We start from the raw sequence: 20538 nt of genomic DNA on the forward strand, positions 1-20538 counted from the left end.
CTGGGTACCAGGGAAACCTAGACGGAACCTGTGGTTTCCTGCAGTTTGCCCTGCCTGTTCACTTATGCTGACTGATGTTAACAACTGCGGGAAAAACCTGAATTGAGACCTGCCCTGAAATGTGCAATTTGGACACTTCATTTACATAAAACAGACCTAATTGAGAACCTGGGTGGGAACTTTTGCTATAAAAGGTGGCCTTCTCTTTGGTAAAACACAATTTAGGTTTTACCAAAAAAATTTGTAAAAATTCTGCAGCTCCTATTTAGTTAAATAAATGCTTTTTATCCTTTATTACATTATGAAATTAACTTTGGTTTACAGTTGACAGTACAGTAAATGGAGGGAGTAGCACTGAATTTTTAAAAAGGAATGGAAACTGTCTGCTGAAAAATAGAAAGAAGCCAGTGGATAGGAAGATATTGAAGATATATAAGAGCCTATTAAAGTAAAGGTGGAAGGAGGAAGTGGGAAGGGTGGCATATGTAGTCCAGGGAGAAAGACCGGTTTGGGAGAGAAGGGAAGAATGGATTAATTTGATGAGAGTTTTTGAAATCAAGAACAGGATGTGGCTAAATGTTTTAATATGGAGAGAATATCAACCCGATATGGGAGTCCCATAGCTTTGATCCCAGGAAACCAGATGATGTTCATTAGTATAGATTGGGACTGGTACCTTGAACAAGGAAAGTTAGAAGTAGTCTTTGTGAGATTGAGGCAACCAAAGGTTAACAATTATAAGTGGGGTTCCAGGTGGGTTGTGATTTCAAAAGCCACACACCTTTTGGCCCTTGGGAGAGAAACCAGAAATTAGGGTAATTTACTGGAGATTGTCACTCAGGACTATAAAGGAGTTGAGCGATTCTAAGGCATTACTAACACAGAGCCGGCTATAGCAACAGAGAACTTAGTCATAAACGGGGCTGATGACCTGGGAGATTAAGGATTCAATTTGTATAGAAAAGTTGTGAGCAAGTGAAAGGTGGGAAACACGGCCAAGACCACCGCGAGGCAGGCGGATGGTAAGTAGGGAAGAGACCACGTTCAAGGGCATATTTGAGCCCTGATCTCTCGTTAGTCAATTATTTCCCTTTTGGCAGCTAAGAGGCTAGGAACGTCCATTTCAGAGCCACTGAGAGGAGTCCTAAACCGTGGGAGGAGAAATCTAATGCAAAAGCGGAGGCTGCAGCCTGCTAGTCCAGCCACATTCGCTTCCACTAACTGGCCAATGCTGCCGCCTTATGCAAAGCCAGCACCACGGGAGGATCTGCTTTACCGAGGCAGGGACCACGCCGCTCGGCCTGGGGTGGGCACTGCCGCGTCTAGACCAGCGGCGAGGGAGGTCCCTAACAGTCTTCGAAACCCTTTCACCCTCTCCCGGTAGAGTGCCAATCAACAATGAGTCGCTAATACAATGCGAGGTTCCGAGGCCCTGGCTACACGGGAGAGGTCGGGAGCAGTTTTGCGCCGCCGCTCCCTCCCTCCCGTTGCCGCAGAGAGTTCGGGTTGGGGGGTGCGGGCAGCAGGAGCCGGGCAGGGCTGCAAAAAAGCGCCAGTCCCGCGACCAGGGGAGGGGCCTCGGGGAAGGGGCTGGGGCGGGTTACCCTCCTAGGGCTCCGTAAAGCTCCAAAAATGGCGGGCGGCAACTCGGCTAGCCAGGCGCGCAGGCGCCACCGTGGCCGTCTTTCCGACAGCCTCGGGCAACCCACGAACTGTCCACAACACCCGCCCCCAGCGGCAGCCGCCGCTCACGATTGGCTGAGCTGGCCCAGGGCTCCGTGCAGGGGCGGGGCCGCCACGCCGAGGCCACGTTTCCCGCCCCGCTGGCGCGCGTGCGCGCAAACCCCACTGGAAAGCATTTGAGCGCGTCCCCGCCGGGGCCCCCAGCTCGCGCCTCTGCTCCCTCCCCTTTCCGGGCAGGCCGGTCCCGTCAGCGAGGCAGTATGCGCCGCGGCCAGCAGAGGGCGGTCCGGACCCAAGTCTGCAGCGGCGCCATTGGCGTGTGGAAAATGCCACCAGATGGCGGGTTAGGATTGCAGCTCCGTTGAAGGCGCGGCCCCCGCTCCCGAACCCCCGGCGACCACCCCGTAACAACCCCCCCACATCGGGAATAACACACCGGAGACTTTTGGGGGGAAACTAGGTCCACGGCCGGCGGCGCCCGGATGGGCAGCTGAGGTGAGTACGGGCGGCGGCGACAGCGGCGGGGGGCGGGAAATAGGGGGAATGCGGCGGCAGCAGCGCGGGGGCTGGAGACGCCGATCCAAAATGGAGGCCGGGCGAGAGCGAGAGAGCGCGAGCGGGGAGCTGGCGGGCGGGCGGGCCCGGCTCGGGCTGCGCGCGGGGGAGGGAGGCCGCGCGGGCCTGTGCGAGGTGTGGCGGTCGCTGACCGTCCGGGCGCGCGTGGGGGGCGACGGCTGTGGGCGCGGCGGGCACCCCGGAGCTCTCGTGTCTCCTCACTCATCCCGCGGGCCCCGAAAATGGTGCCCCCGCCCGCTCGGGCACTACGGCGACGAGCGCGGAAGCCTTTGTGGCGCGCTCGGGCCCGCCGCCAAGCCCGCCCTCCGTCCCCCCCCCGCCACCCGGACTTCGGGACTCGCCCGCGCCCGGCGGAGCCGGCCCGAGGCGGGCTGGTGTGAACGCCTTCTGCCGCCCCGCGTTTCTGCGGTGTTTTAGCGGCAGCGTCGTCACATGACAACGAGCTCGCCTCCGTGGAGGGGCCTGGGGGTCGCTCGGCGTGGCGGCCGGCCCAGGCTTTTCCTTGGTCGGGTGGGGCTGGGAGCTGGCAACTGGGGGAAAGGGGGCGTCGAATCCAGGCTTCCCGCTATCTGCCCTCCCCGCCCCCGACGGAGGCGTCCTCGTGAAACGTGCCCAGGCCCGAAAACGGCCCCGCTAGTTTGCCGCTCCCCCGGGAGAGGAGACCAATAAAAGTTGTTTTCCCTCTTTTCTCGGGGTGGGGGCGGGGTGGAGGGCTGGGAAACTGGAATGCTTGGAGTGGGACCTGGGCCTCGATTGGAGGATCTGAACTGGGCGCTGCTGCTTGTGTGCTGTAGGGATGGAGAAAAATTTTCAGGTTTTAAAATTGTCACCTCACCCCGTCTACCCATATGAAATATGGTATCAGTTCTCTTCACATTGCAGAGAATCATGCCCCGGGCGTATAAAAAAAATCATGGGGTGGTTTTGGAAGCTTATGATCTCAACGATGCTGTTTGTATGTTTTAGTGTTTGTATGTGACTATAGCGACTTATTCGCCGTTATCGTTGGTGTTAAGATGACAGTTTATTCCTTTTCGTGGCTGTGACTAGGAAGGACTCTGTTTTGCATCTTAGCAAATAAAGTTAGTGTTTGTGAAAGTATCTGAATTGACATAAAGTTGTGTGATTTGTAACTAAAGTTGTGTGGAATTTGTAACTCCACCTTTTAGTTTTCTGTGTGTGTTTTCAAGAAACTTGCAAATTCTGATGCTCCAGCACTTAGGGAAGTATCCTCAACAGTGAAAATATAAACGACTTACTGTATGATATATTGTGCCACGCTCTCATATTTATAATGTATGAAGAAGTCAGATTCCAAAATTTCTTTAGAAGGTGGGATGTTGAATGATCCAGAAAGGCTGTTTACTTGTGGTTTTTGAGACTATAACAAATTATTTGCTATCTAAAGTTCTAGAAAACTTACAGGTGTTTTGCTACATTTTCAAAATGTACTTTAAATTTATTCAAGTGGTCTACCAATGGTCATGTTTACAGTCAAATTGCTTTTGAATGAAAATTTCTCTGTATCTTCTTTAGTTTTGATGTTCTGGTAAAACAGGGATATTCAGATAGATGTGAAATACGGAAAATTGTTATGCTACTAGGATTGCTTTCTTTGAAGACAGTAATACAATTACTGTTGATTTGAATGGCTTTAAGGGGGCTATGGTGTAGGGGCGAGGACGACTAAAGTTAAACATTCCCTAGGTTTGTCATCTTTGGGATGTCATTCTTGAGCTTTACTTTCCTCATCACTAAAATGAAGGTAATAAATTATATGGTAGTTGTTTTTAATATGTGTGTGAAAAAGTCCTTTTAGTGTTAGGACTTTAAAAATATACAGTTTTAATCTTTTCTCCTTGATTTTTGGATCAACTACCACAAATTTAACAGCTTAAACAAACCTCTTTATTATCTCAAAGGTCAGAAATCTGTGTACTTTTTTTTGTTTGTTAATCCTCACCTGAGGATATTTTGTCCATTGATTTTTAGAGAGAGTGGAAGGAATGGAGGGGGAGGGGAAGGGAGAGGAAGAGAGAGAGATATGAGACACATAAATTGGTTCCCTCTCGCACTCATTCCAACCTGCAACACAGGCACGCACACCTGACTGAGAATCGAACCCGAGATCCTTTGGTGTGTAGGCCAACGCTTCAACCACTAACCAACACCGACCAGAGCTCTGGGTATTTTTTGTAACCAGGCTCTCAGTTCAGCATCTCACCAGGCTGAAATCAAGATGTCAGCTGGCTGCAATTCTCATTTGAGGCTTAAGGTCTTCCAAGCTTACTACTTGTTGGCAGAATTAATTTCTTTGTATGAAGTTTTTTTTCTAGCTAAGTTCCTTACCATATGTCCATGTAGGCAGTTACAACATGGCTGCTTGCTTTCAGCCAGGCAAGCCTGACCAGTCTCTCCACTTCCTCTGTCTCTGATCTCTAGACTCCCCTTTAAGACCTCTTTTAAAAGCTCATCTGATTAGGTCATACCCACCCAGGTTAATCCCCTTTTTGGTGAAATCAACTGATTAGGGACTTTAACTACAAATGCAAAAATCTGTTTTCCATCTAACAGTCACAAGAATTATATCCCATATTATATCTTTCCCACACTCAAGGGGAGAGGATTAGACAGGGGTGTGGGTCATTGAGGGTTTTTAGAATCAAGCTTTTTTTAAAAAAATTATTGACTGATTTAGACGTGGGGCGAAGAGAGAAACTGATTTGTTGTTCCACTTATTTATGCATTGGTTGCTTCTTTGTGTGAGTCCCGATTGGAGATTGTACCTGAAACCTTGGCGTATGGAGATGACACACTAACAAACTGAGCTACCTGACCAGGGCAAGGGTATCAAGCTTTAAAGCAGCGGTCGCCAACCTTTTTGACCTCACGGACCATCAGTGGTCCGTGGACCAATGGTTGGTGACCGCTGCTTTAAAGGATATAGCCAGTAGTTAAAATTGTTAGGTACAGTTTAGTTTCTTAACAGAGAGGTGATGCAGTAGTGACTTGGTCAATCTTTGTTAGTGGAATAACAATATAAATCTTTAGAAATTAGATGATTCTTGCGGCTCTAATATTCTGTAGGGAAAATTAGGAAGTAAAAACCTAAAAGATTGCATAAGCCCCAGGATGAGATGAATCTTGAGGTAGGAATTAGGGTTGTGTCTAAAGCAGCTGTGGGCAAACTACGGCCTGCGGCCTGCGGGCCAGATCTGGCCCGTTTGAAATGAATAAAACTAAAAAAAAAAAAAAGACCGTACCCTTTTATGTAATGATGTTTACTTTGAATTTATATTAGTTCGCACAAACACTCCATCCATGCTTTTGTTCCGGCCCTCCGGTCCAGTTTAAGAACCCATTGTCCCCTCGAGTCAAAAAGTTTGCCCAACCCTGGTCTAAAGAGAAGGAGGGATCAGTTTTCTGTCGTTTTGGTAGTTAAGAGGATAGGATCCCAGCTTCCTATCTTTAAATACTGAGAGAATCCTTGTCCTATTGAGAAATGTGATTCTTTTAAAATGAGCTTTTAAGTAGGTCATAGTTAGACCAGTTGGTTTTATAGAATCTTTTCTCCATGTAGTACATCCTTTCCTTATTGCTTCCATCAGGTTTTTTCCTCCTCTTCTAATTCCCTGTTCTTGCCAGTTAGTGCTTGAAGGACACTTCAAGTTCTACCTTCTTTCTTTAAAAAAAAAGAAAAAAGATTTTAGCGGAAGGAGGGGGGTGGGGGGGAAGAGAAAGAAACATCAGTGTGGCAGGGGTGGAAGTGGGGGTAGGGAGAGACAGACATCGATGTGGGAAACATCAATCGATTGCCTTCTGCATGTGCCCCAACTGGGTATGGACCCTGCAACCTGCGTGTGTGCCCTGACCGGGAATAGAACCCACGACCTTTTGGTGTACTAGACTACATCCTAACCAATGGAGCCATACCTGCCAGTGTGAGTCCTACCTTTTTTATAAAATACATTCCTTTGTGTTGTGGGCCTAAATGATGTACCAGTTAGTCGTGTCTCTAAGGAATTTTGTAAATTAAATAGCTATACTAATGGCTTTTAACTTGCTAGAAGCTCACAGTTACCAAAACATTTTACATTGTGACTCAGTACAAACATGCAATAGAAATAAAAGTGTCACAAAACAGTATTTTATGCAGTGCACTCTGATATACTGATTTTTAAAAAACGAATAATGCTGGTTGCAGCTTGCCTACCTGATCTAATAACTCACCTACCCAGAGTTGGAAAAGTAATTAAGAGAGTGCAAAGTATACTAGTAAAACATAAGAAGAAACCATTTCATTTGCATCAGATTAACAAACATTAAAAATCCTGATATCAAATTTTGGTGAGAATGCGGAGAGTGTAAATTGATAGTCATTTTGCAAATGAATTTGTTTTAGCTAGTAAAATGAAGTATAGGTAACTTACGTCTAGCAGTTACACTTCTGTCTACAATCCTGTGAGAGAAAATCTTATATACCAGGTTGTGAACAAAAATGTTCATAATAACCTTGTTTGCAGTAGCCAATATTTAGAAACAGACTGTTCATCAGTGGTAGAATGGATAAATAAATGGTAGTTTTCGAAAGTTAAAATAACCTTAAAAAAGTTAATCTTAATTCCTATGATAACCTCACTTGGTCATAGTGTATTATCCTTTTTATATTTAATATTTTGTTAGGAATTTCGGGATATTTCTTCATGAGGGATATTGTGTTGTAGTTTTCTTTGGTTGTAATGTCTGATAGGTTTCAGTGTTAGGATTATGATAGTCTCATAAAATAAGTTGAGAAGTGTTCCCTCTGTTAGTGAGTTTGTGCAATACTGATTGATATTCTTTCTGGAATTTTAGCTAGAATTCACCAGTGATACCATCTGGACTTGGAATTTTTTTTTTATGAGAAGGTTTTGGTAACATTCAGTTTTTTAGTGGATGCAGGGTTATTCAGATTTTGTTTCATCTTAAGTCAGTTTTGTTAAGTTGTATTTTTAAAGAAAATTTTCATCTCATGTGTTGACATAAGTTGTTTATAAGATGTCCTTGTTAGCCTCCTAATGTCTGTAGGATCTGTAGTGATAACTTTTCTTTGATTTCTGGGGTTGTTAATGTGTTCCTTCTTTTTTTCTCTACCAGTCTAATTCAGGTTTACCAATTTTGATATCTTTTCTAAATATGTTTTTTTAATTGATTTTTTGAGAGAGAGAGAGAGAGAGAGAAAGAAAGAAAGATCGATGTGAGAGAGAAACATCGGTCAGTTGCCTCCCCACACACCCCTACAACCTGGGCATGTGCCCTGACCAGGAAGTGGTGCATGGTACGACACTCAACCAACTGAGCCACACCAGCCAGGCCTCAATATCTTTCCAAATAATAACACTGTCAGTTTTTCCCATTCATCTTTTCTCCTCATTTATTTTTGTTATATATAATTTTTTTCTTATATGTATTTTGGTTTTCTTTTTCTAGCTTCTTAAAGTGGAACTGAGGTCATAGAATTCAGACATTTCTTATTTTCTAATATAAACATTCAAAGCTAGAGATTTTCCTCTAATGTATCCCATAGATTTTGGTAAGTTGTGTTTTTATTCAGTTTGAAATTGTTTCTAATTTGCTTTGCGATCCCTTTTTTGTTTGCTTTGTGATTTCTTCATTAACTCATGGATTACTTTACTTACAAGTCTGTCTAATTTTCAGATATTTGGAGTTATTTTAGACATCTTTTTGACTGCTAGCTTAATTTCATTTTGAGGTCGGAGAATATCCTCTATATCAGTGTTTCTCAATCTTCCTAATGCCGTGACCCTTTAATACAGTTCCTCATGTTGTGGTGACCCCCAACCATAAAATTGTTTTCTTGATGCACTTCTTGAAGCATATAGTTGAGTTTTGCTTTTTTATCCTTTTGGCAGTGTGGAATTGGAATATCTCTTTCAATTATAAAAAAACATTGATTATGTGCTAATGCCTAGCAAGGTCTGTGAAGGGCCTGAGATTATACCCTACTTGCAGGCTAGCAAGTGTCATGTTGGTGGTTGACGCCAATAGGAATCCCTAATTTGGGGTGCGGTTGGTGAAGGTTAAAAAAAAAAAAGGAAACTTTATTCTGCTTAATTGTGATACAGCATAGCTGTGAAGCAGTCCTGGGGCCAGGACCCTCTGCCTGACAGCTCTGCTCCCTGCTGGTCTGCTTTGTTCTGTGCTGGTCTATTCTGCTGTGATTTGGTCTGCTCCATTCTGTGCCAGTTTGTTCTGGCCTGTACTGGTCTGCTCTGTTCTGCTCTGGTGGGACATCTTAGGTGTTTCAGTTCAGCCTGGGAGACACAGTTTTCAGTCTTGGTGGAAAGGGAAAGTGTGCTTATAGAGCAGAGGGGAGCTGGCTTATATGGACAGAAGTCCCTGCCCTCATACAAATGAGGATTCCAAGTCATCCAAGATTGATTGGTCCAAAAGGCACTCCTGATTGGTCAGAATAGAGCTGCCCTGATTGGTCAGAGGTACACAACTCTGGATGGAGAAAGCCTCAGTCATAGTGGTTGAAATAGGATTCTAGGAACTCCTTTTTTAAGGGCTGGGTCCAATGGCAGAGTGCAGGCTTCTCCCTGAAGTGCAGTTTGCATGAGAGGCCCCTTTGTAAAAATGGCTGCTAGGCTCTGTTTTTTTAAAAATTTGAGACCAGTTAGCCACCATGAGCCCTTCTTAGTAGGTGTCTTCTTAGGGTTCACACAGGTTAACCTGCCACAGTTTAATTGGATGCTAGTAGGAGTTACGAGACTCTTTGGTCAGAGATAAAGAACAATGCACTATATAGCAATAGCAGTAGCCACAGAATCAGCCCCAATTTGCACAGTTATGTGGAAGAGTGACACCTATACATGCAATGAGTAGGTTGTGTCATAGAGGAATACCAGGGTTGGGGGAAACTTAAATCATTATAATGGGTAGTAAGCATGCCTCCCCTTTTCTCTGAGGAAGATGCCCAATTATACCAGGTTTATTACTTTTTGTATCTTATTTAGAGCACTGAGAGGTAAGCCTTTTGCATTCTCTAGTAGATAGTATGAAGTAGCAAATGTGTAGATATTTTTATGACAGTAAACAATATGAAAGCTAAAGAACATCTTAAGCTGTGTTGTACTTTATTGTTAAACTGGGGCCCAGTGCACAAATTCGTGCACCTTGAAAGGAACTGTGGGCCATGAGGCTGTGGTGGGCATAGGGGCGGGTCTTGGCCCATCCTCAGCACCCCTGCCCGGCCCCTCCCACTCTGGCCCTAGGTCCCCTGTCTACCGGCAGCCCGGCTCCCACCGCCGCCGCTCCCACACCCTGATGGCACCGGCCCTGGTCGCATCCGCTGATGGCGTGGAATAATTGGGGCCAGCACCAGCAGCGGGTGTGAGTGGGGCTGGCGCTGTCAGCAGGTGTAAGCGGCGGCTGCTGCCCCGATTGCCCCTCAGGAGCAGGGGGAGGTGGCGAATCCCTGAGGGGCAATCGGGGCCCGCAACCGCCACTTGCACCTGCTGACAGTGCCGAGCAATTAGGGTGGTGCCAGGTGCCAGCAGTAGGTGCGAGCAGGGGCCGGTCCCAGCAGCAGATGTGAGTGCCCAGCGGGACTGTGGCATGCGGGAGTAAAGGACTTGCAGTAACCACCAGAGGCTTGCCCTGATGACAGTGACCTGTGCCCCGCCTTGGTCTGGCACCCCTGCTCACCTGCTCCGCCATCCCGCTGTGGCCAATGCCGGTCATGTTCCGCACGCACCCCCCCGGTGGTCAGCGCACGTTATACTGACCAGTAGTTCAGTTGTTCTGCTGTTCGGTCTATTTGCATATTAGGGTTTTACATATGTAGATTCTAAATTAACTTTTGAGAAGAAAATGCCTTTGTGCCTTGTATTGCTAGGGATAATTAAAAAGTTGATGCTCACAGATGAAGGAAGCACTATCACACACATGGTATGTGGCTAAGAATGCCATTGTTCCCCGTTGGGATCCGGTGCGGAGAGCCCTTCGACCTGGGAAACGGGATGCGGCCAGAAAGGGGGCCGCCCCCACGCCCTTCGCTAAACCATTTGTAGACGACCTGCTTCTGGGTCGGGGTTTCGTAGGAGGCAGAGCAGCTCCCTCGCTGCGATCTATTGAAAGTCAGCCCTCGACACAAGGGTTTGTAGATAAAAATTAAAAAAAAAAAAAGAATGCCATTGTTCATTATGTAAGAGAGTTCCTGGCACTTGAGTCACACTTGTTTCAAATTTTAACTCAACCCCTTCCTAGGTATATAAACTTGGGCAAATTCTTTAACCTCTCTAAACCTCAGTTTTGTATTCTGTAATATGGGAATAATAAAAGCATGCCTCTTATGGATTACTGTAAAGGTTAAAAGGTGGGGTTTAAGTGTTAGATTATATTGCATTTTACATAAATCCAAAGGGCATTAATCTTAAAATTAAAAGGAGAATGAAATTATAATTAAATAAATGGTGAGGTTATTTTCCAGAAGTAAAGAATTTTAATTAATTGGTTCTTATCAGCACATAGAGCTAGCACAGTGGTTCCTAACCTTGGCTGCACATTAGAATCACCTGGGAATCTTTTTAAAATCCTGATTTCTGGGCCTCATCCTCCGGAAATTTCGTTTCTTTGTTATGGGGTGGGGCCACAACATTAGTAACAAAGAAACAGAATTTCCGGAGGATGAGGCCCAGAAATTAGGATTTTAAAAAGATTCCCAGGTGATTCTAATGTGCAGCCAATGTTGAGAACCACTGAGCTAGGAGATTAAAACTTTATTAATGAGAATGGTCAGAGAATGAAGTACTCTTGTTAATTGAGAGATGAGGATTATGGACAGAGTTTTTTGCTTATTAAACATATTTCAAACAGCAGGCTCTTTTTCTTTCCTTAGAAAATACTGCATCCTAGAAAGGCAATTTAATACTTTCTTGGTAATTGAGAAACTTTGATGGTTGTATGAGGATTATTTTTTAATTATTAGCTTTATGTATAATTTTTTAAAGAGACTACGAATGAATCTACCTGTAATGTCTTTGAGTCATTACTTTTCTCTGGCCTCAGTTTCTTCATTGTAAAATTAACGTCTTGGGCGTCGGTTCCAGGATTCTTTTAAATTTTGTAGTATCTGTTGAAATAATTAAGAAATCAACTCTGAATCAGGTCATGTAGAATATTTGATTTGAAAGTCCTTAGTTTGGACAACCTAATTGTGTTATCAATAGGCTCTTTTCGCCTCCTCATCTTTAACTAGTTATTAGAATCGTTCATGCTTTCCTCTAGTAGCTAGAGTCTAGCTGGTAAGTGTACAGACCAGTTACGTTAATATTGAGATAGTAGTTACAGGTTTTGGTGCCAGCGTTTGGTGTGTGTGTGCTTCTTTATTTGGGAAGAAAGAGATTAGCAAGTGCTTTCATATAGTTTTATTCAATGTGAGTTATTCAAGCATTTATTGAACATCTACAATGAGGCATACACTGGGTATAAAGATATTAAAGCATAGTTTTGTCTTTCTGATGTGCAGAGAAAGTGATTCACGATTCAGAACTTAGGTGACATCTTCTCTAAAAATCTTTTCCTGATTGCTCCTTTCTCCCTTTCTTAAATCCAGGGCTGGCCTAAGTGCTCTTCCTTTGTGTTTTACTGGTATGCTGTGCCAGGGCTGCTATGACTGTGGAATTGGTGTTCTGCATAAAGGTACCTCGCTGAGGCCGTTGGTGGGGGCTGAAATCCAGATTTTATTTTGCTTGATGAACTGTCCATTTGCTTTTTCACCTTTTTCTAATTCACCTGACCAAAGGAGGCCTTCCCCCCCTTCCCCCCAATTCTTAAAAAGAATTTGTATATGCTAGCTAGCAGATATCTACATTAAGAACATTTTGTAGTGTGCTTTTTCTTTTTTTGTATCTAAGTTTTATACTAGGTAATAAATGTGTTGAGGTGATTTGTTGAAGTGAGAAAATGCTTCCTGAAGTTGAATTCTTATGTAATTTTGAAAGAAAAGTGAAAGTTAGCTAGCCAAGAGTAGAATAATGGATAGGGAATGGTATTTCAGGTGAATGCAAAGGGACAGGGTTGTGATCTAGTGTTGCCCATTGCTTTTTCAAACTTTGGTCCTTGCACCAGTAGTGTCAGTATTACCTGGGAATTTGTTAGAATTCAAGACCTTGAACCTCACCCCAGTCTGACTGAGTCAGGAATTCAGGTGATTCTGCTGCAGACTGAAGTTTGAGAGTCACTACTATAACCCACTTTGTGAGGAAGCATTAGTTAAATGTATGTTCAGATCATAGGGTACCTGTGACAGAGTGATTAAAATATAGAGCTGTTAGCAGTGACCAAAGTGTCTAGTGTGCCAAACTAGAGTTTGAACTTTGTCCTTAGGCCTGTAGTTGCACATTAGAATTACTTGTGAGTTTTAAAAATATACCAGTGATTGGGATCTACTCCAAACCAACTGATATGAAATCTCTGAGTATCTGATGCACATTGTGAACTATGTAATTGACTGAACTTGGTTATTGATTATAATAGTATACACCTTTACTGAGAATATGTCAAATACTATGTCAGGTAGCATGATAATAATGAAATAACAGCATTTTATGGCGGTATTATTCCCATTTCACAGATGAAGTAGAGAGATTAAATACTTTCCCCAATATTACCTACCTAGGAAGTGGTGGGTTTGACTACAGGTTTTTGTGACTCTAAAGCAGGGGTGGGCAAACTTTTTGACTCGAGGGCCACAATGGGTTCTTAAACTGGACCGGAGGGCCGGAACAAAAGCATGGATGGAGTGTTTGTGTGAACTAATATACATTCAAAGTAAACATCATTACATAAAAGGGTACGGTCTTTTTTTTTTTTTTTAGTTTTATTCATTTCAAACGGGCCGGTGACGGCCCGCGGGCCGTAGTTTGCCCATGGCTGCTCTAAAGTCTAGTCTTTTAAGCAATTTTTTTTTAAACCCAGGGTACATAAACTTGGAATACAATCATATCTTTTATTTATTTTGTATTGATTTCAGAGAGAAGAAGGGAGAGGGAGAGAGAGATAGAAATACCCATGATGAGAGAAAATCATTGATTTGGCTGCCCTCCTGCATGCTTCCTTGAGCCCACAACCTGAGCGTGTGCCCTGACCGGGAATCGAACTGTGACCTCCTGGTTCATGAGTTGATGCTCAGCCACTGAGCCACACCGGCTGGGCACCAATCATATCTTTATTTCACTAACCTCTAAGTGAGATTTAGCATTTTCTTTGATTTTTGAATATAGGTAACAAATCACAGTTGTATAAGCAATACCTGTGACTTTGTTACCAATAGAAATCAGAAATACTTTCATATTAAATTACAGATGTTGCAGATATCTCAGAATGTTTAGGCTATAATTGTTAGACCCACCTAGATATATATATATTTAAATTCTAACCCAAGGATATGCTTCTTTATTGATTTTTAGATAGTAATAGAAAGACAAACATCAATCAGTTGCCTCCAGTATATACCCCGCTGGAGATCAAACCCGCAACCTAGGTATGTGCCCTGACTCGAAATTGAAGCTGCAACCTTTTGTTGTAAGTTTGATGCTCCAACCAACTGAGCCACCTAATCAGAGCCCACCTCTAGACCTTTATTTGCTGTGTTAAAGAAGTATATATATTGCTATGTCATAACTTTGCTTTTTAAAATGCATTGATAATTGTATTTGAGTATAATTAATAATGCATTTTCTAATCATGCTACCATGTGCTGAGGAAGAGAGATTAGTAGGGTAGGGTAGAAGGGAATTTAAAAAATCCATTTGTTTGGTTATCTCTCAGAATAGAGATGAGGTCCTTATAAAAGAGACAATTTCTTTTCATTCTCCAGCCCCTTTTTATTTGACTTGTTAAATAGGACTGAATGCCAAGCTTTTTGTTACATGTCAAAGTTCTAGATTAAAAAATACTTTGGGTTTAGATTGCTTTTTTCTAAGCACTTCCAAGAAAAATTAGAGATAATGATATGCATTATCTCACCAGTCATTCTAACTATCCTGTAGTCTGATAAGTGCTGTTCAATAGAACTTTCTGCAGTGATGGAAATGTTTTGTGTGAGTGCTGTCCGATTAATTACAATGTTGCAAAGAGACAAAATAACATAATAATAATTAACAGCAATATAACAATTTTCTATAATAAAAAGCATAATATGCTAATTAGACCGGACATCCTTTCGGACGACCTTCTGGTCGAAGCTGGGTCTGCGAGGGAAGCCTGGGTCCTGGGTGCCAGAGGGAAGCCAGTGCCGGCAGCTGGGGGAAAGAAGGCCTACCTTTGCACAATTTTCATGCGTCAGGCCTCTAGTCTATAGTAATAAAAGGGTAATATGCAAATTGGTCACGACACCCTCACAGTCATGACCGGATATACTAGTCACAAACAGTATGCAAATTGACCCTAACTCCAACAATAAGAGAGGAATATGCTAATTAGACTGGATATGCTAATTACCACAACCAGTGTGCAAATTGACCATCACTCCAACACACAAGATGGCTGCCCCCATGTGGTCAAAGATGGCCTGCAGGGGAGGGCAGTTGTAGGTGATCAGGCCAGCAGGGGAGGGCAGTTAGGGGTGACCAGGCTGGCAGGGGAGGGCAGTTGGGGGCAACCAGGCCTGCAGGGGAGGGCACTTGGGGGCAACCAGGCCTGCAGGGGAGGGCACTTGGGTGCAACCAGGCTGGCAGGGGAGGGCAGTTGGGGGCAACCAGACCTGCAGGGGAGGGCACTTGGGGGCAACCAGGCTGGCAGGGGAGGGCAGTTGGGGGGGACTGGGCCTGCAGGGGAGGGCAGTTGGGGGCGATCGGGCCGGCAGGGGAACAGTTAGGCGTTGACCAGGCTGGCAGGGGAGTAGTTAGGGGATGATCAGGTTGGCAGGCAGAAGCATTTAGGGGCAATCAGGCAGGCAGGCGAGCGGTTGGGAGCCAGCAAGCAGTCCTGGATTGGAGAGGGTGCAGGCTGGGCTGAGGGACACCCCCACCCCCCAGTGCATGAAATTTGTGCACCGGGTTTCTAGTATATAGCTGATAATATTGTTCATATGCCAGGTACTGTTTTAAGCATTTTACATATGTTAACTGAGGTAATCCTTACAACAACCCTATATGGTGTGTACCATTGATATGACATGGATACTGTTGTTAAGTCTCTGTTTACAGATGAGGAAATTGAGGCACAGACAAGTGATTTTCCAAAAGTCACATAATTAGCAGAACTGAGACTCAGACCCTGGCAGTATGGCTTTCTTTATGTTCCCTTTACAGTGTAGTCCTTTATCACTTTCTTTAAACCCTCAAATGCATATAGTACAGAGTGCTGTCAGAAAGAGTATACTAAAAGGAATTTAAGATAAGCCATTTTGTTCTATTATTAACTGAAGTTTATAATACTTTCTCCTTTATTATTTGAATCTAACCATAACTAACATAGATATTATTAAACAGTAATTTAGATTTTACCCTTCAAGATTAATTTAAAGCTTGGTTCAAAAATTGAATATTAACACAGACATGCTTGTTTTATTGCACTTTGCAGTATTGCGTTTTTTGCAAATTAAGGGGTTGTGGCATTGAACAAGTCTGTTGCCACAGCATTTGCTCAGTTCATGTCGCTGTGCCACATTTTGATAATTCTCGCAATATTTCAAAGTTTTATTATATAATACTAGGGGCCCGGTGCACGAAATTCGTGCACTGGGTGTGTGTGTGGGGGGGGGGGGGGGAGTGTGTCCCCCAGGCCTGACGCCTCTGACAGAGGCGTCAGGCCTGGGCAGGGGACCCCCAGACCCCTCCGATTGCTGGCTCTGCCCCTTGCCCAGGCCTGATGCCTTGGCCAGAGGCATAGACCCCCATCACCCTCCGATCACCTGATCGGCCCCTTGCCCAGGCCTGACGCCTCCCCCCGATCACTGGCTCTGACCCCCGCCCAGGCCTGAGGCCTCTGGCCCAGGAATCATGCCTGGGCAGGGGACCCCCATCTCCCTCTGATCGCTTGCTCCACCCCCCGCCCAAACCTGACGCCTCTGACCCAGGCTTCAGGCCTGGGCAAGGGGACCATCATATCCCTCCAATCCCCGGCTCCGCCCCCCACCCAGGCCTGATGCCTCGGCCAGAGGAGTTGACCCTCATCACCCTCCGATCACCAATCACCGGATCGGCCCCTTGACCAGGCCTGAGGCCTCCAGCAGAGGTGTCAGGTCTGGGCAGGGGACCCCCAGCTCCCCGTGGTTGCAGGCTCTGCCACTGCCCAGGCCTAACGCTTCTGGCCTAGGCGTCCGGCCCGGGCAGCGGGGACCCGCAGCGGCTGCGGCCCCGCGATCGTGGGCTCCGCTCTAGGCCCAGGCAAGGAACCCCTAGCTCCCGGGACTGCCAGCTTCGACCGTGCCCAGCTCCCATCGCTGGCTCCACCCCTACTTCCTGCTATCACTGGACAGGGCGGCAAAGGCGCCTGATTCTCCGATCATGGCTGGGGGGTAGGGCAAAGGCGGCCCCAGGGCCGTCTTTGCCCTGCCCCCCAGCTCTTAGCTCCCCCCTGGGTTTCCGATCACTGTCAGTGGCAGGGGGCTTCTTCCGGCTTTCCCTTTCGCCTCCCTGCATTGTGCCTACATATGCAAATTAGCCGCCATCTTTGTTGGCAGTTAACTGTCATCTTAGTTGGCAGTTAATTTGCATATAGCCCTGATTAGCCAATGAAAAGGGTAGCGCCATACGCCAATTACCATTTTTCTCTTTTGTTAGTGTAGATTTGTTATGGTGACCTATAATCAGTGATCTTTGTTGCTGTTGTAATTGTTTTGGGGCACCATGTGCCATGCCCACATAAATGTTATGTGTGTTCTGACTGCTCCCCTGACTAGCTGTTCCCCATCTTTCCCTTTCCTTCAGCCTTCCTATTTTCTTAGACATACAGTATTGAAATTAGGGCAGTTAATAACCCTACAATGGCCTCTAAGTGTTGAAGCAAAAGTGAGAGTCGTGCTTCTCTCACTTTAAATCAAAAACTCGAAATGATTAAGCTTACTGAGGAAGGCATGTCAAAAGCTGAGATAGGCTGCAAGGTCTCTTGAGGTCATCAGTTACCCAAATTGTGAATGCAGAGGAAAAGTTCTCTTTTTTTTTTTTTTTTAAATATATTTTATTGATTTTTTACAGAGAGGAAGGGAGAGAGATAGAGAGCTAGAAACATCGATGAGAGAGAAACATCGATCAGCTGCCTCCTGCACATCTCCTACTGGGGATATGCCCGTAACCCAGGCACATGCCCTTGACCGGAATCGAACCTGGGACCTTCAGTCCGCAGGCCGACGCTCTATCCACTGAGCCAAACCGGTTTCGGCGGAAAAGTTCTTGAAGGAAATTAAAAGTGCTATTCCAGTGAATACATGAATGATAAGAAATCAAAACAGCCTTATTGCTGATATGGAGAAAGTTTTAGTCGTTTGGATAGAAGATCAAACCAGTTATAACATGCCTTTTCGCCAGCTGTTCTCAACCTGTGGGTCGCGACCCCTTTGGCGGTCGAACGACCCTTTCACAGGGGTCGCCTAAGACCATCCTGCATATCAGATATTTACATTACGATTCATAACAGTAGCAACATTACAGTTATGAAGTAGCAACGAAAATAATTTTATGGTTGGGTCACAACATGAGGAACTGTATTTAAAGAGCCAGAAGGTTGAGAACCACTGCTTTTAGCCAAAGCTTAATGTGATGGCAAACCTTTTGAGCTTGGTGTGTCAGCATTTTGAAAAACCCTAACTTAACTCTGGTGCCGTGTCACATATAGAAATTTTTTGATATTTGCAACCATAGTAAAACAAAGACTTATATTTTTGATATTTATTTTATACATTTAAATGCCATTTAACAAAGAAAAATCAACCAAAAAAATGAGTTTGCGTGTCACCTCTGACACGTGTGTCATAGGTTTGCCATCACTGATCTAGACTAAGGCCCTAACTCTTCAATTTTACCAAGGCTGAGAGGTGAGAAAGCTATAGAAGAAAAGTTTGAAGCTAGCAGAAGTTGGTTCATGAGGCTTAAAGAATGAAGCTGTTCTATAACATAAAAGTGCTGATATAGAAGCTATAGCAGGTTATCCAGAGGATTTAGTAAGATAATTAATGAAGGTGGCTGCACTAAAAAACAGATTTTCAATGTAGACAATGTAGCCTTACATTGGAAGAAGATGCCATCTAGGACTTTCATAGCTAGAGAGAAGTCAATGCCTGGCTGCAAAGCTTCAAAGGACAGGCTGATTCTCTTGTGAGGGGTAATGCAGCTGGTGACTTTAAATTGAAGCTATGCTCATTTACCATTCTGAAAATCATAGGCCCCTTAAGAAATGTGCCATATCTACTTTCCCTGTGTTCTATACATGGTAAAAATGAAGCCTGGATGACAGCACATCTGTTTATAACATGTTAACTGGATATTTTAAGCCTACTGTTGAGACCTACTGCCCAGAAAAGAAAGATTCCTTTCAAAATATACTGCTCGTTGATAGTGCACCTGATCACTCAAGAGCTCTGATGGAGATGTACAATGACACGAATGTTGTTTTTATACCTGCTAATATAGCATCCATTCTGCAGCCCATGGATCAAGGAGTAATTTTGACTTTCTGATCTTATTTAAGAAACATTTAGTAAGATTATAGCTGTCAGAGTGATTACTCTGATGGATCTGGGTAAAGGAAATTAAAAACCTTCTGAAAAGGATTCATAATTCTAGATGCCATTAAGAACACTCACGATTCATGGGAAGAGGTCAAAATTAACAGTTTTTGAAAGAAGTTGATTCCTCATGGATGACTTTGAGGAGTTCAAGACTTCGGTGAGGGAAGTAACTGCAGATGTGGTGGAAATAACGAGAACCAGAATTTGAAATGGAGTCTGAAGATCTGACTGAATTATGCAATCTTATGATAAAACTTGAAAGGATAAGGAATTACTTCTTTTTTTAAAAAAATACATTTTTTATTGATTTCAGAGAGAAAGGGAGAGGAGAGAAAGATAGAAGCATTAAGGATGAGAGAGAATAATTGATCAGCTGCCTCCTGCACACCCCCTACTGGGGACTGAGCCTGCAACCCAGGCATGTTCCCCTACTGGGAATCGAACCGTGACCTCATAGGTCAACGCTCAACCACTGAGCTATGCCGGCTGGGCAGAATTACTTTTTATGGATGAGCAAAGAAAGTGGTTTCTTGAGATGGAGTCTGCCGGAAGCCGGCCCACCCTTGCTGCTTGACACAGTCGCTGCAGGGAAGAAACATCTGCACAGCTTATGTTTCAAGGGACCTGGCGTATATGGCATATGTTTGCTCCCCCTCTTAGCGCTATGTGTTTTAAACAGGACCACCTCCCCGAGAAAGGTTGTTTCCCCAGGTGAGGATTTTTCCCTGGAGTTAGGGATTAATAGGACTAAGACTGTTGGCAATAAATTTGGGACTTGTTGGGCCCACATCCCCAGGGGTCTGCCCACCAGGGAAAGCACCAAAGCCTATACCTCTGGAGACCCACCAACACAGGGCAGTCCCAGGGAAGGCAAGCAGCGAGGCTGGGAGGCCATAACCTTTACTTGGTAGGATAATCTCCTTCAGTCACTTCCTTGTAGTTTATCAGTAGAGCAGTGACCTTGGAATAGCCCTTGTAATGGAACACAGAGATTAACCTAGACCAGGGGTGGGCAAACTTTTTGACTCGAGGGCCACAATGGGTTCTTAAACTGGACCGGAGGGCCGGAACAAAAGCATGGATGGAGTGTTTGTGTGAACTAATATAAATTCAAAGTAAACATCATTACATAAAAGGGTACGGTCTTTTTTTTTTTTTTAGTTTTATTCATTTCAAACGGGCCGGATCCGGCCCGTGGGCCGTAGTTTGCCCATGGCTGACCTAGACAGTATTAAACTCAACAGAACCAGATTAACAAACGCCCTAACGTTTGGAATAGAATGGATAGGATTAAAATCAACTGGTATAAATAGAGATGTAACAGGACAATAAAGAGAACCTGGCTAGAGAATCTGGCTATGATGATCAACTGAATGCTGTCTCTGTGTCATTCCTTCTTCGCCGACTCCGTCCACACCTTTGGGAACCCCTGGACCTGCTGGGGCTGGACCCCAACAGGAGTCTCAATTTTTGTCTTTGTGCACACTAACTTTGCTTCAAGGCCAAATTATAAAATAATATTTTAAAGAGCATTTTACAGGTAG

General features: G+C 44.6%; 1 protein-coding gene across 5 annotated transcripts in view; it reads left to right on the plus strand.

Moving 5' to 3' along the window:
* The first annotated feature begins 1974 nt into the window (after positions 1–1974).
* STAG1 (stromal antigen 1) overlaps positions 1975–20538 on the plus strand; it is a 338918-nt gene continuing 320354 nt past the window's right edge. For 2 of the 5 annotated variants that reach the window (XM_036332482.1, XM_036332487.1), the window contains exon 1: positions 1975–2178. The gene's annotated coding sequence lies outside the window, so the exon portion shown is untranslated. Of the gene's footprint in view, positions 2179–11878; positions 11965–20538 lie in introns of all 5 variants that reach the window. The other 3 variants (XM_036332486.1, XM_036332488.1, XM_036332484.1) reach the window with 2 other exon arrangements.

The sequence above is a fragment of the Myotis myotis genome, unplaced genomic scaffold (assembly GCF_014108235.1).
Source record: "Myotis myotis isolate mMyoMyo1 unplaced genomic scaffold, mMyoMyo1.p scaffold_m19_p_13, whole genome shotgun sequence".
In the NCBI taxonomy this organism is placed as follows: Eukaryota; Metazoa; Chordata; class Mammalia; order Chiroptera; family Vespertilionidae; genus Myotis; species Myotis myotis.